The sequence below is a fragment of the Canis lupus genome, chromosome 3 (genome assembly GCF_048164855.1).
Source record: "Canis lupus baileyi chromosome 3, mCanLup2.hap1, whole genome shotgun sequence".
In the NCBI taxonomy this organism is placed as follows: Eukaryota; Metazoa; Chordata; class Mammalia; order Carnivora; family Canidae; genus Canis; species Canis lupus.
The window spans coordinates 1,198,281-1,209,889 of NC_132840.1; the positions used below are offsets into that span (position 1 = coordinate 1,198,281).

General features: G+C 38.9%; 1 pseudogene; it reads left to right on the forward strand.

Annotated features, from left to right (window-relative positions):
* The first annotated feature begins 1,258 nt into the window (after positions 1-1,258).
* Positions 1,259-11,010, forward strand: LOC140624330 (elongation factor 1-alpha 1 pseudogene; annotated as a pseudogene).
* Positions 11,011-11,609: the final 599 nt, after the last annotated feature.

Genomic DNA, 11,609 nt, shown 5'->3' on the forward strand with positions numbered 1-11,609 from the left:
TGTGCTGAACTGCAGAGTGCACACCCAAACGAAGGACCTCTGGATCACGTTTTATAATAAAGAAACACAGTTCTGACCAGTATAACACGTTAAAGACTGATACTCAGCTAATGGACACTAGTTTGCAATTCCTAATTTAATTCAGCAGCATCCATTTATAGAAAAAAGATGCTGGGCCCATAAAATTTTAGTGTCACAGCTATCAGCTGTCAAAATTTTGTTTTCTAAATTCCCATCCATTTTCCCCTTCCTCTACAAAATGTGTTGTGATTTGGCAAAGTTTTAGAAAAGGGGTTTGAACATAAGCTAGGAGAAACTCAGTCTCCAAGGAAAGTTTGTAGTGACTTAGAAATCATGAGATATCATTGTATAATCTGAAAGAACAGGTTTGCCTTTAAAAACTGGTTTGTTAAATTCAGAGAAATATCCCTAAATCCTCCTGGCAAAGTATAGATTGCACCAGCAGTTGAACTTTCATCAAAGGAACTTGGTGAAATGACTTTTGGATCAAAATAATCCTTTCCTTTTTCCATCCAGTTCTGTGGGAACTATCCTTTTAGATGATAAGGATTCTTCTCTCCTAGTATGCATTAATATCTTTGATACTTTAGAACATCTTGGGGAGAGAGAAATTCCCACTTCTATCCTCAGAAGTTCTCCTGGCTGGATTGATAATTGACACAGAACAGAGTAACAGAAGAAAAACACCAACCAACCTACCGAAAAGCAAAGTTTAATTACGTGTGCATGGAGGTCCAGTAATAGACTTGATACCCAAGTAAATGACCAAGGCATACAGCATTTATGTATTTTAGACAAAGAAATATAAATATGGGAGGAATTGACAGGATAAAGAAAACTTATGTTTACAAGCTTCTGTTAGTATGGAATTCCAAACGGATGTCTGTTGGGGGAGTAAATTAATAAAAGTAACACAGTTTGTTTATATAGTCCTCTTCAGCACTGAACTCCCATCGCTGGTCATAAGGATTCTTCTCAGTCTTCAGTTGAAGGAGGGACACTCTTCCCATGAGAGATTTATTTCCTGCGTTCAGCGAGTCAAAGGGTCAAGGTGGCCTTGTATCAGCTGCTTTTTTTCAGTAGCTTTAATTAAAAAAAATAATCATTATGCCATTGTAGCATATTTTAGGATGGTCTTCCCTGGTCCCCCACAATCATTAAGCCTTAGGAGTGCAGAAGGAGCCTTCCTGCCAGTGCCTGCATCGTGTGACATTTACACTACTATCCGTGAAACAACATGGCGAAATGTGAAGTGCAGACCCTATTCCAGGACCCAGTGAGTTCTTACGTCTTTTTTTCCCTTTACTCCCAAAGAATATGATAAAATAAAATAGGCAGTACGAAAACTCCTGATTCACATAGTAACTGATTTTAATGACTCCTTAATTGTTCCCATATCCTCTTTAACAATGAGAGAAAAGGTGCATCGTAGGCCTTGCTAAATCACAATTTCCATTACATGTTTCCATATGACATGTGATGTTTGAAGCAGGATATCTAACACATAACAGTTGAAGCGTGGCTAATTGGTTGGCTGGCTGGACGGATAGATGGATGGATGGATGGATGGATGGATGGATGGATGGAAGGACGGATGGATGAGTGAATGGATAGATGTACAGACAGAAACATGAATGCATCAGTAAATCAATAGATTGAATTGTTTTTCACACTTGAACATATTAATTAATCTTGATGGACACCTAATATTTAATCTGGTGAAAGATAATACCTAAAATCACCTCCAACTCTGAAAGTGTATAGTTCTATACATTTTTATTATTTTGTACATTTTGTTTAATTTGGTCATGTCAAGTGTTAAAGAAGTAGTACTTCTTTTTGTATAAAATATATGTTAGCAGTTGCATATATAAGATTATATGATTATGGGGCTCTTCCATAATTCACAAAATGTTGAAGTAGGTTAAATTCTTTTCAGGGATACAGTGGTATATAATATATTGCTATATTTTTATTAGTATCATGTCTTTTTTTTTTAAGTATTCTATATACCAAACATGGGGCTCGAACTCATAGCCTCAAGATCAAGAACAGCATGTTCCACCAACTGAGCCAGCCAATAACCCCTAGAGTCTTATGTTTTCACCAAAAACAATATTAGGGCTGATAGAAATATTTGAGAACAATAATGAGATGTTCCTATTTTATAGCTGAGGGCACTGAGGCCTGGAATGATCAAAGACAGTTTTAGTTTGTTCTTGTTCGTTGTTACCCAATGTTCTATTAAAATTACCGATTTTCAGCAAGCAAAATCAGGAAAGAGTTTTAAAGTCAATGGGACTGAGGTCCAGCATCACATCTGGATAAATGGAAACCTAAGATACTGAAGTTTCCTAAAGCTGTGTGCTCTTTGTGGTTACCACACACTCTTCTAAGGAGCTTCAACCAAAAATCCTAAAATCTTTGCTGATTTTTCTTTACCTGATGTGTTAAATTTAAAAATTAATCCAATGCCCTCAAATCTGTTTCTTGTTTTACAAAATAGTTTATTGATTAGCCAAGGTCTAAACAAAGCTTCCTACTTGACTCATTGATCAAAATAAGATCCAAGAGCTCATTAACTGGGCTGTCAGATACCTTCATTTATTCATAAGCTTCTTTTTTCCCCACTAACCTTTTACAGTAATAAAAGCAAAAAAAATCTGTATGTTGGTAAATTGAACACCAATAAAAAAAATTCAATGCTCTGGTCTGAAAATAAATAAATAAATAAATAAATAAATAAATAAATAAATAAATAAAAGCAAAAAAAAAGCTTATGTACTTTTTGTTTCACCAAGCATGTATTAGTCACCATTATGCTCTTTTCCAAAGGAGATTTTGGAGAAAATGTACTTTCCCATGTATCTTATTTGGAGGATGAAATCTCCTAGACATCAAACTGTTTAATAGATTATTGTAGCTTTACTAAGAGAAAATGGCAGTCACTTAATGTTTCTATTCTGGTATCATTAATTGCTAGCATAATCCAACCATAGCACAAAACACCAGCTCAATAAGGGAGTGAAGGATCTTTTGGAAAATGATCTTTGTGTATTTCTGATGGTGAGGGGACTCATTGGTAGAAGTTCTCAAACGTTATCACTAAAATTTGAATGAACTGGTGATTAACCGTGCCTCCTATTTATTCATAACTTCTCTGTATAGAACCTGAGTTCAGTTTGGGTAAATGGTCCCATATTTGCATGCATGGATTTGAATGCATATTTACAATATGTCAGCTTTTGCTAGGGTGACTATATAATTTAGCATCCAGACCAGAACACCTTTGAGAGTCAAAGACAGTCCTACTAATAATCATGTTGGAATAAGCAACTCCTATACAACAGGGACTTATGATCACCTTACCTTATGATTACCTTACCTTACCTTACCTTACCTTACCTTACCTTACCTTACTTATGGTTGAAGGAATGAGAGATTTTACCGTAACTGCCCTCTCCCCCACACGAGCCCCTTTTCTCACCGAAGACTATCTTGCACATTATTATTCCAGGATGACTTTCAGTACAGACTCTTCCTCTCCAGGCTTTCTAATTCTATGCACCTCAGGTTCCAGTTTTGCAACGAAGTTCCCTGGTCCCCCAGCTCCCATTGATTAATCTTCCTGAGCAGTACTTAGAGTTTGCACTGCACATCATCATTGGCTCTGAAATTGTTTGCTCTTGTTTCATATATATGTAAGTTTTATCTTCCCGGACATACCACAGGTTTCTCAGAAGCAGGAAGGAATGCCTTATACTATTTCCTCTCCAGCAGACAACGTATGAATCGGCAGTTAACACTGCAGTCATGTATCCGATCATTATCCGGGACGTGCTAATGTTTTTTCTCTCCCACATCCTGCCACCTTTCTCGCTGCTCCACCTGCACTGGCCTGCACACCATTTCTTCAACATGCTAGGGACGTTGAGCCTGTAGTAGCCATTCAGGTAACGTCTCGTGTATTCTCTTCCGTTTACTTACAGGTTGGGTTTCCTTCTTCAGGTTCCTGCTCCAAATTCCTTCTTTAGAAAAGAATCCCTTGGAATTTTCTATATTACGTCCTCTTTCCATCCCATCAGCCTTATTCCCTCAGCTGCTCTCCTTGCTTTATTTCTCTACATCATTTCTACTGGATTTCTCTTTCGCTTACTTCTTTTCTAGCATCAAATACACACAAATTGTCATGACTCTGCCCCACCCCAATAATAAATAAGCTTCCCGTCTGTCTTGTTCATCCATTATAAACATTTAGAGCTGTGTTATGAACATGGAGAGCCCCCAACAAATTTTTGTATATCTGTTGAAAGACGATAGCAAGGAAGAAAAATATACCCAAATAAACAGGAGCAGTGAAGGAAGGAAAGTATGGAGCAGTTTACTTGAGAAGGAATATGAATCGTGTCTTTTACAATGTGGAACCTCTACTTCTGTACTTGAACTCAGATCTGTCTTTTGACCTCATTTCCTATGAAGTTCCTACTAGCAATGCGATGCTGAATGATCACCCAGGCTAACATAAATTCTGAGAAGTTTTCCATGTTTAGAAATTCTTCAACATATCTTCCCCATGAGGAGTTGGATGGAAACTAAGTGCTGTTCTGAAATTTGTTCTCAGTTGAAAGACCAAAAACAAACAAGTATGAACATCATGCAGAGCTCTTTTTAATTTTTTCCATGAGATATTAGGTCTGGGAAAGAAAGGGTGTGGAAGCAACGTATAATAGCTGTGTCAGGTACCTTGCATATCACCAACTCCTTACAAGACAAAATCAGCCTCTGTTGCTTTAAAATAACCCTGCATGGGCCCATGAAAATGGTAGGCCATAAACAAAGCATTTTAATGGATTTTCACTTTTGTACTATCAGTGTAGATAAAACTTAACTGCATCCTCTAAGAGCCTTTTCTAGAGATGTAGCAGTGCATGTAAAATTTGTTTGGCCATCAATCCACCCTTTTTTTTTGTTTGTTTGTTTTTTGTTTGTTTTTTGCTTCATTTTTTGGAAAAAAAACCCACCCTAAAAAAAAAAACAAAAAAAAAACACCCTTGCCATTTTGAGAGTCACTCTTTCCCATCTATGGTTATATGGTTAGAATAGAAGCTGCCACCTTTTAATATGATCCTGGGAGTAAACACATGGTTTAAGCTCAGATCATCATCATAGCTCAAGGTGTACATCTGATCAAACCCAGGCCAATGAGAACCTTCCTAATGGTTTTGTTAAATTTGAGCTAGAGGGAAAGGCCCTTTCCTTGTCGGGCACAGAAGTCTGGAAATTAGTAAGACTTAAACTGCCCTTTATATGTAAAAAAGTAGTATTCACTTTTTTCTCTAAAAATCAAAGACAGCAAACAAAAGTAAAACAAACAAAAACACAAGAAACTCACCCACACACAACAACAACAACAACAACAACAAGTATGAAATAGAGTTTGTATTTGAGTACCTGGTTCCAGTTGCCCAACATCAACTCTAAAACCATCCTTTCCTTTGCTTTAATTAAATGATTCAAGAAACTCTTTTCTAGCACTTTTCTGCATGTTTGATTTTCTGTTGCTCATTTTTGGGCTCTTAAACTCTAATTTATGTTCTTAACGTTATTTTGGCCAGGGGGTGGGTGGGTGGGACGGGGGGCTTTTCTCCTGTGATGCCTCTCTTGAAATCCCAGATCAAATTACTCTCTCCCTCTTCTCTACCATTTATTCAATTTCATGTTCATACTTCTATAATTTTATATCTCCGTGCAGGGCATTTTTTTGCGTGTGAGTTTCCACTGCTGTATTCTCTATGTTTTGTGAAGAGCAAAGTTCTGTTTTTAACCACCATTGCTACAACTCAGCACTTTAATCTCAAATATTAGGTTATCAGTAAGTGTTTGAAGTCATAAATGACCTTGGAAATTGGGTTCTTTTTGTCTAGTTAAGAAACTTAGGATAGTCCACTGATGTCACTCCTGATATTTGACAGAAACAGTCATTCGGAAGCACATAAATGCCGAATTGTGTATTTGACAGTCGCTAAGACTTAACTAGACTTATGTGGTTATCATTTTGGAATATACATAAGTATTAAATCATTAAGGTGTGCACATCAAAGTAATGTGCTACATGTCGGTTATACCTCAAATGTGTGTGTGTGTGTGTGTGTGTGTGTGTGCGCGCAGAGGGCAAGAAGGGAAGAGTATAGGCTAAAAAATGGAACACACGGTATGATCGCAGTTTGGAAAAAAAAACAAGGTATAGTGTTATTATAAGTGAACAACATATAGATTAGTGGTTTTCTTCCCTATATTTCTCTGTTCTCAAATTAATATGTATTACATAAATAATTTTAGAAGTGTGAAAGTAAAACATCTCTGTGTCACGGGACCTCTTGGAACACATTGTTGACCATAACGAAGCAGGAGTGTCCACTAACTTCCGGCCAGTGACCCATTATTCTACATGGGGTGGAAAACCTCCTCTGCAACAGGTTGATTCTTCACAGCTTTTGCATTGTCTGAAATAAATAAGCACACCCCCGGAGGAGGGGGAACAAGCAGGTAAATAAGCTTCAGCAAAATGACATTGATTGGAGGCAAATGCTTTCTTGTCATATAGGACTTTTTGGTCAATTCCAGTCTTTTACTTTTGCGACCTCAGTTATCCTCTCTTTGTGTAGGTCTTTCTGTTCATCAGAATTACTCCTATCTTTCTCTGCTCTTCTTCTGGGTATTTTATTATAATCTCTTAATTAAATGACACTCAAGATTAATTTGCATTTGAAAAAGAAAGGTGTGCAATAGTGTCGTATGTCAAAATGTTCCACATCTGAATATTGCTCTACTTAACTCACTTTGCTTCTCATGCTACATGATTTAATTTGTAATATGAGTAATGTATTTACTTACTGTTTACTTACTGAATTTCTCTTTCTATTAAATGTAGAGGATAAGAATAATAAGAAAGGCTTTACAAGGATTGGCCGTGGTCATTCTAAGGGGTCATTTGATTTCAGGATTAGTAACATACATGTTCATGCAAAATTACACATATGCTACACTTTTGTGTAAACTTCTATAATTTCATCATCTGGATAGGTTCAGGGAGGGACATTTAAAATATATTTTTGTGAAAGATTTAAATCGAGAAAAGCATTCAGGGGATAAATAAAGCAATACTTCTATTGTTATGATTACTCCAGTAGAAGATTCAAGTAGAGTGTACATTGAAGAACCTTTCTAGTAGAGCCTTTCCAGGCTTAGTACGCTGTATTTATCTTGGCCCTGGAAGAGGTAGAGGCAGTTCTATGTAAAGTTTATTTCATAAGAATCACCCATAGTTAACTCAAGCTAAATTTTAAGAAAAATAATGTCTCTAGATGCACATGCTTTCCGACACTAGAAATGGAATTACATTTGTTTGTAAATGGAGTTACATTGGCTTAAACTCATGGTTTTTTTTTTTTGTGTGTCTAGAGTTCAACCTTGAAGCTATTTTAACCATTCATAAAAATATAGTAACAAGACCAAATATCTCATCCCTATACTAGAAAAACTTTACCACACATGAAAAGTCAAAATTTTCCCCTTGTTTTCAATTTCCATATAAGTCATATGAGGCTTTTACGGAAGTCGAGCACACAGTTATATAATTAGCATAAATGCTACGGTGTTGACCCTGAGCTAGATGCTAAAGACAGTTTGTTAGTTCCTCATCATAAAGACAAATTCCATAATCTCTAACGTCGCCTTCCAAGGTGATTTTCTGACTCTCTATTCTCATTTCTCATTTATGACTTCACACTATGTAGCTCAAACACATTGAACTCATTATGTTTCCCCAGATATCTCTTAATTTGTGTATGTCTGTGTGTGTGTGTATGTGTATGTGTGTGTGTGTGTAGCATATTTTCTTCATCCCTCAAAAACTGGGACACATTATTTTTCAAGGTAGGTGGGTTTCTATTAGGTAGGCAAGAGCCTGACTTAAGCATCAACCCAAAATTTGATCTTAGCTCTGTCACTGATCAGCTTTTAGGCTCTGGACAAGTTGCACGATCTCTTTGTATCTCAGTTTCTTCATGATTCAAATGATGATACTGTAGCATCAAACTGGGAGAAGAGCTTTATTTCTATACAGATATGTTCTCTTTGTACAGTTTCAGGTATTTAGGGGTTGTTTGGGTAAAGACTGCCAAAAAATACATAAAGTGGAATTAAGATAATTGTTTCTACACTGTTATTTCTCTGGCCTGATGATGCACATATTAATCTTAAAAATAAAACTGTCAGTTATTTTACCAGCAAAAATAGGTTTATTCAAGAGTAACAGAGAATTGCAATCTGAAATCTGCACACTCTGGCACAATCATAGGCAAGTCCTGAAAACAAAGGAGACGACGCTCTTTCATGGAGGGGACGAGGGGGTTGGGAAGGCTTCTATTTTTTTTTTTTTTTTTGGAAGGCTTCTATAAGCAAAGAGTCTGTTGGCATAAACTGGGAGACTGAGGTACGGTTGGCTTCTCACTGGCTGAACTGTGACCTTCTCTCATTGACTGGGCTGTTGCCAACGCAGGAGGAAATCTTTTTTTTATTTTTCCCATTTGCAGGAGGAAATCTTTTTTTATTTTTCCCATTTGAGTAACAAAGTAGCTAAAATCATATGGACTTGCAAGGTCTCTCTCTTCCTGTAGGAGTCCACAACTGACAAGTGATGGTATGAAAGAGCCCCTGCTGACCTCCCAATTCCATTATTTATTTATTCATTTATCTATCATCTATCTATCTATCATCATCTATCATTTATCTATTATCTATCTATCATCTATTTATCTATCCTCTATCTATTTTTAAATATATATTTATTTATTCATGAAAGACACAGAGAGAGGCAAAGAGAGAGAGGCAGAAACAGGAGAGGCAGGCTCCTTGCAGGGAGCCTGATGCAGGACTCGATCCCAGGACCCCAAGGTCATGCCCTGACCCAAAGGCCGGTGCTCAACCACTGAGCCACCCAGGTGTCCCAACCCAACTCCATTTTAAACAAGGTTTCCTTTTGTTAATTTTCACACATGGATAGGAAAAAAGATAACTTTAGTGAGAAACGGTACATGTGTATGTCTTTAATGTAGACTTCAGCTGAGAAAACAAGCACTGGGATTTTTGCTGTATTTCCAGTGGGAACCAGAGACACGTCTTCCTGCTCACCTACCTGTACATCATCAGAGTCACCTGGTACCTTAAAAAAATACAATGTCCATGTTCCCCTGGCCTCCATAAGTGTGATGATGATTCTGCAGGTCTAGAGTAAATCTGCAATGTCTTGTAATTCTCATTCACAGTCAGATTGTAATGGTCACTATGATTATCTTCTCTGCTTCCTTCTCCTCTTTTTAATCTTTCTGGGATCTCTTTTTTTTTTTTTTTTTTTCTTGAGTGACTTTCCTTTTTTATTTATTTTTATTAGAGCTTGATTTACCAACATATAGTATAACACCCAGTGCTCATCCCTTCAAGTGCCCCCTCAGTGCCCATCACCCAATGACCCTATCCCCCTGCCCACCTCCCCTTCCACTACCCCTTGTTCATTTCCTAGAGTCAGGAGTCTCTCATGTTCTGTCTCCCTCTGGTATCTCTTACTATATTCAATTATTATACTCAATCCCATCCGAAAAGCTAACTGAAGGCATCCCTACTCTGCCCCTGTTGGTGTACATTCATTCCTTTGTTCTTGCCACAAATACTTAGTGAGTGACTTGTGTGTGCCGGGCACTATTGTACCTGCTAAGGGCATTGTTTCTTGTTTGTTCTAATGGTGGTTCTGCTGAGCAACAAGGATTCAGACGCCTGAGTTCTAATCCTGGATGAGTCACTGCTAGCTGTTGCATAAACCATGGGGTCTCTGACTTCACTCATTCCTCTTTCAACATTTTAGCATGTGGATATCACTGTCTAGATTGTGAAGTTTAATGTGGGACCTTTTATTGCACTTTCACTTTATATGTTGACCAACATGCTATTGTTTTATTAATAGCAGTCTCAGCATTCAGGGAGACAATATATAAGAAGAGAACAAGTGACTTTTTCACAACGGGTTTGCCGCCAGAGCACAGGGGTCATGAAAACCACCACTAAACCTAAACCAAAATGGGAAAGGAAAAGACTCACATCAACATCGTCGTCACTGGACACGGAGATTCGGGCAAGTCTCCACTACTGGCCATCTCATCTACCAATGTGGTGGGATTGACAAAAGATAAAAAAAAAATGAGAAGGAGGCTGCTGAGATGGGAAAGGGCTCCTTCAAGTATGCCTGGGTCTTGGATAAACTGAAAGCCGAATGTGAACATGGTATCACCACGGATATCTATCACCCCGTGGAAATCTGAGACCAGGAAGTATTATGTAACCATCATTGATGCCCCAGGACACAGAGACTTTATGAAAAGCAAGGTTTACGGGCACATCTCAGGCTGTGCTGTCCTGATTGTTGCTGTTGGTGTTGGTGAATTGGAAGCCGGTGTCTACAAGAATGGGCAGACCCGTGAGTGTGCCCTTCTGGCTTACACACTGGGTGTAAAACAACTAACTGTTGGTGTTAACAAAATGGATTCCACGGAGCCACCCTGCAGCCAAGAGAGATGCGAGGAAATCGTTAAGGAAGTCAGCACCTACATTAAGGAAATTGGCTACAACCCCGACACAGTAGCATGTGTGCCAATTTCTGGTTGGAATGGCGACAACATGCTGGAGCCAAGTGCTCACATGCCTTGGTTCAAGGGATGGAAAGTCCCCCGTAACGATGGGAGTGCCCGTGGAACCACACTGCCTGGAGCTCTGGGTTGCACCCTGCTGCCAACTCATCCAACTGATGAGCCCTTGTGTCTGCCCTCCAGGACGTCTACACAATTGGTGGTATTGGTACCGTCCCTGTGGGCCGAGGGGAGACTGGTGTTTGTAACCTGGCATGGTGGTCGCCTTTGCTCCAGTCAATGTTACTACTGAAGTCAAGTCTGTTGAATTGCACCATGAAGCTTTGAGTAGGGCTCTTCCTGGGGACAACGCGGGCTTCAATGTCAAGAACGTATCTGTCAAAAATGTTCATCGTGGCAACGTGGCTGGTGACAGCAAAAATGACCCACCGACGGAAGCAGCTGGCTTCACGGCTCAGGTGATTATCCTGAACCATCCGGGCTAAATCAGTGCTGGATACGCACCTGTGCTGGATTGTCACGCAGCTCACAGTGCTCGCAAGTTTGCTGAGCTGAAGGAGAAGATAGATCATTGCATCATTGCTCTGGAAAAAAGCTGGAAGATGGTCCCAAGTTCTTGAAATCTGGTGATGCTGCCATTGTTGAAATGGTCGCTGGAAAACCTGTGTGTGTTGAGAGCTTCTCTGACCATCCTCCTCTGGGCTTTGTTGTTCGTGACATGAGACAGGTGGTTGCTGTGGGTGTCATCAAACAAATGGACAAGAGGCGGCTGGAGCTGGCAAGGTCACCAAGGCTGCCCAGAAAGCAGCTCAGAAAGCTAAATGAATATTATCCCCAACACCTGGCACCCCAGGCTTAATTGGTGGTGGAAGCACGGTCTCAGAACGGTTT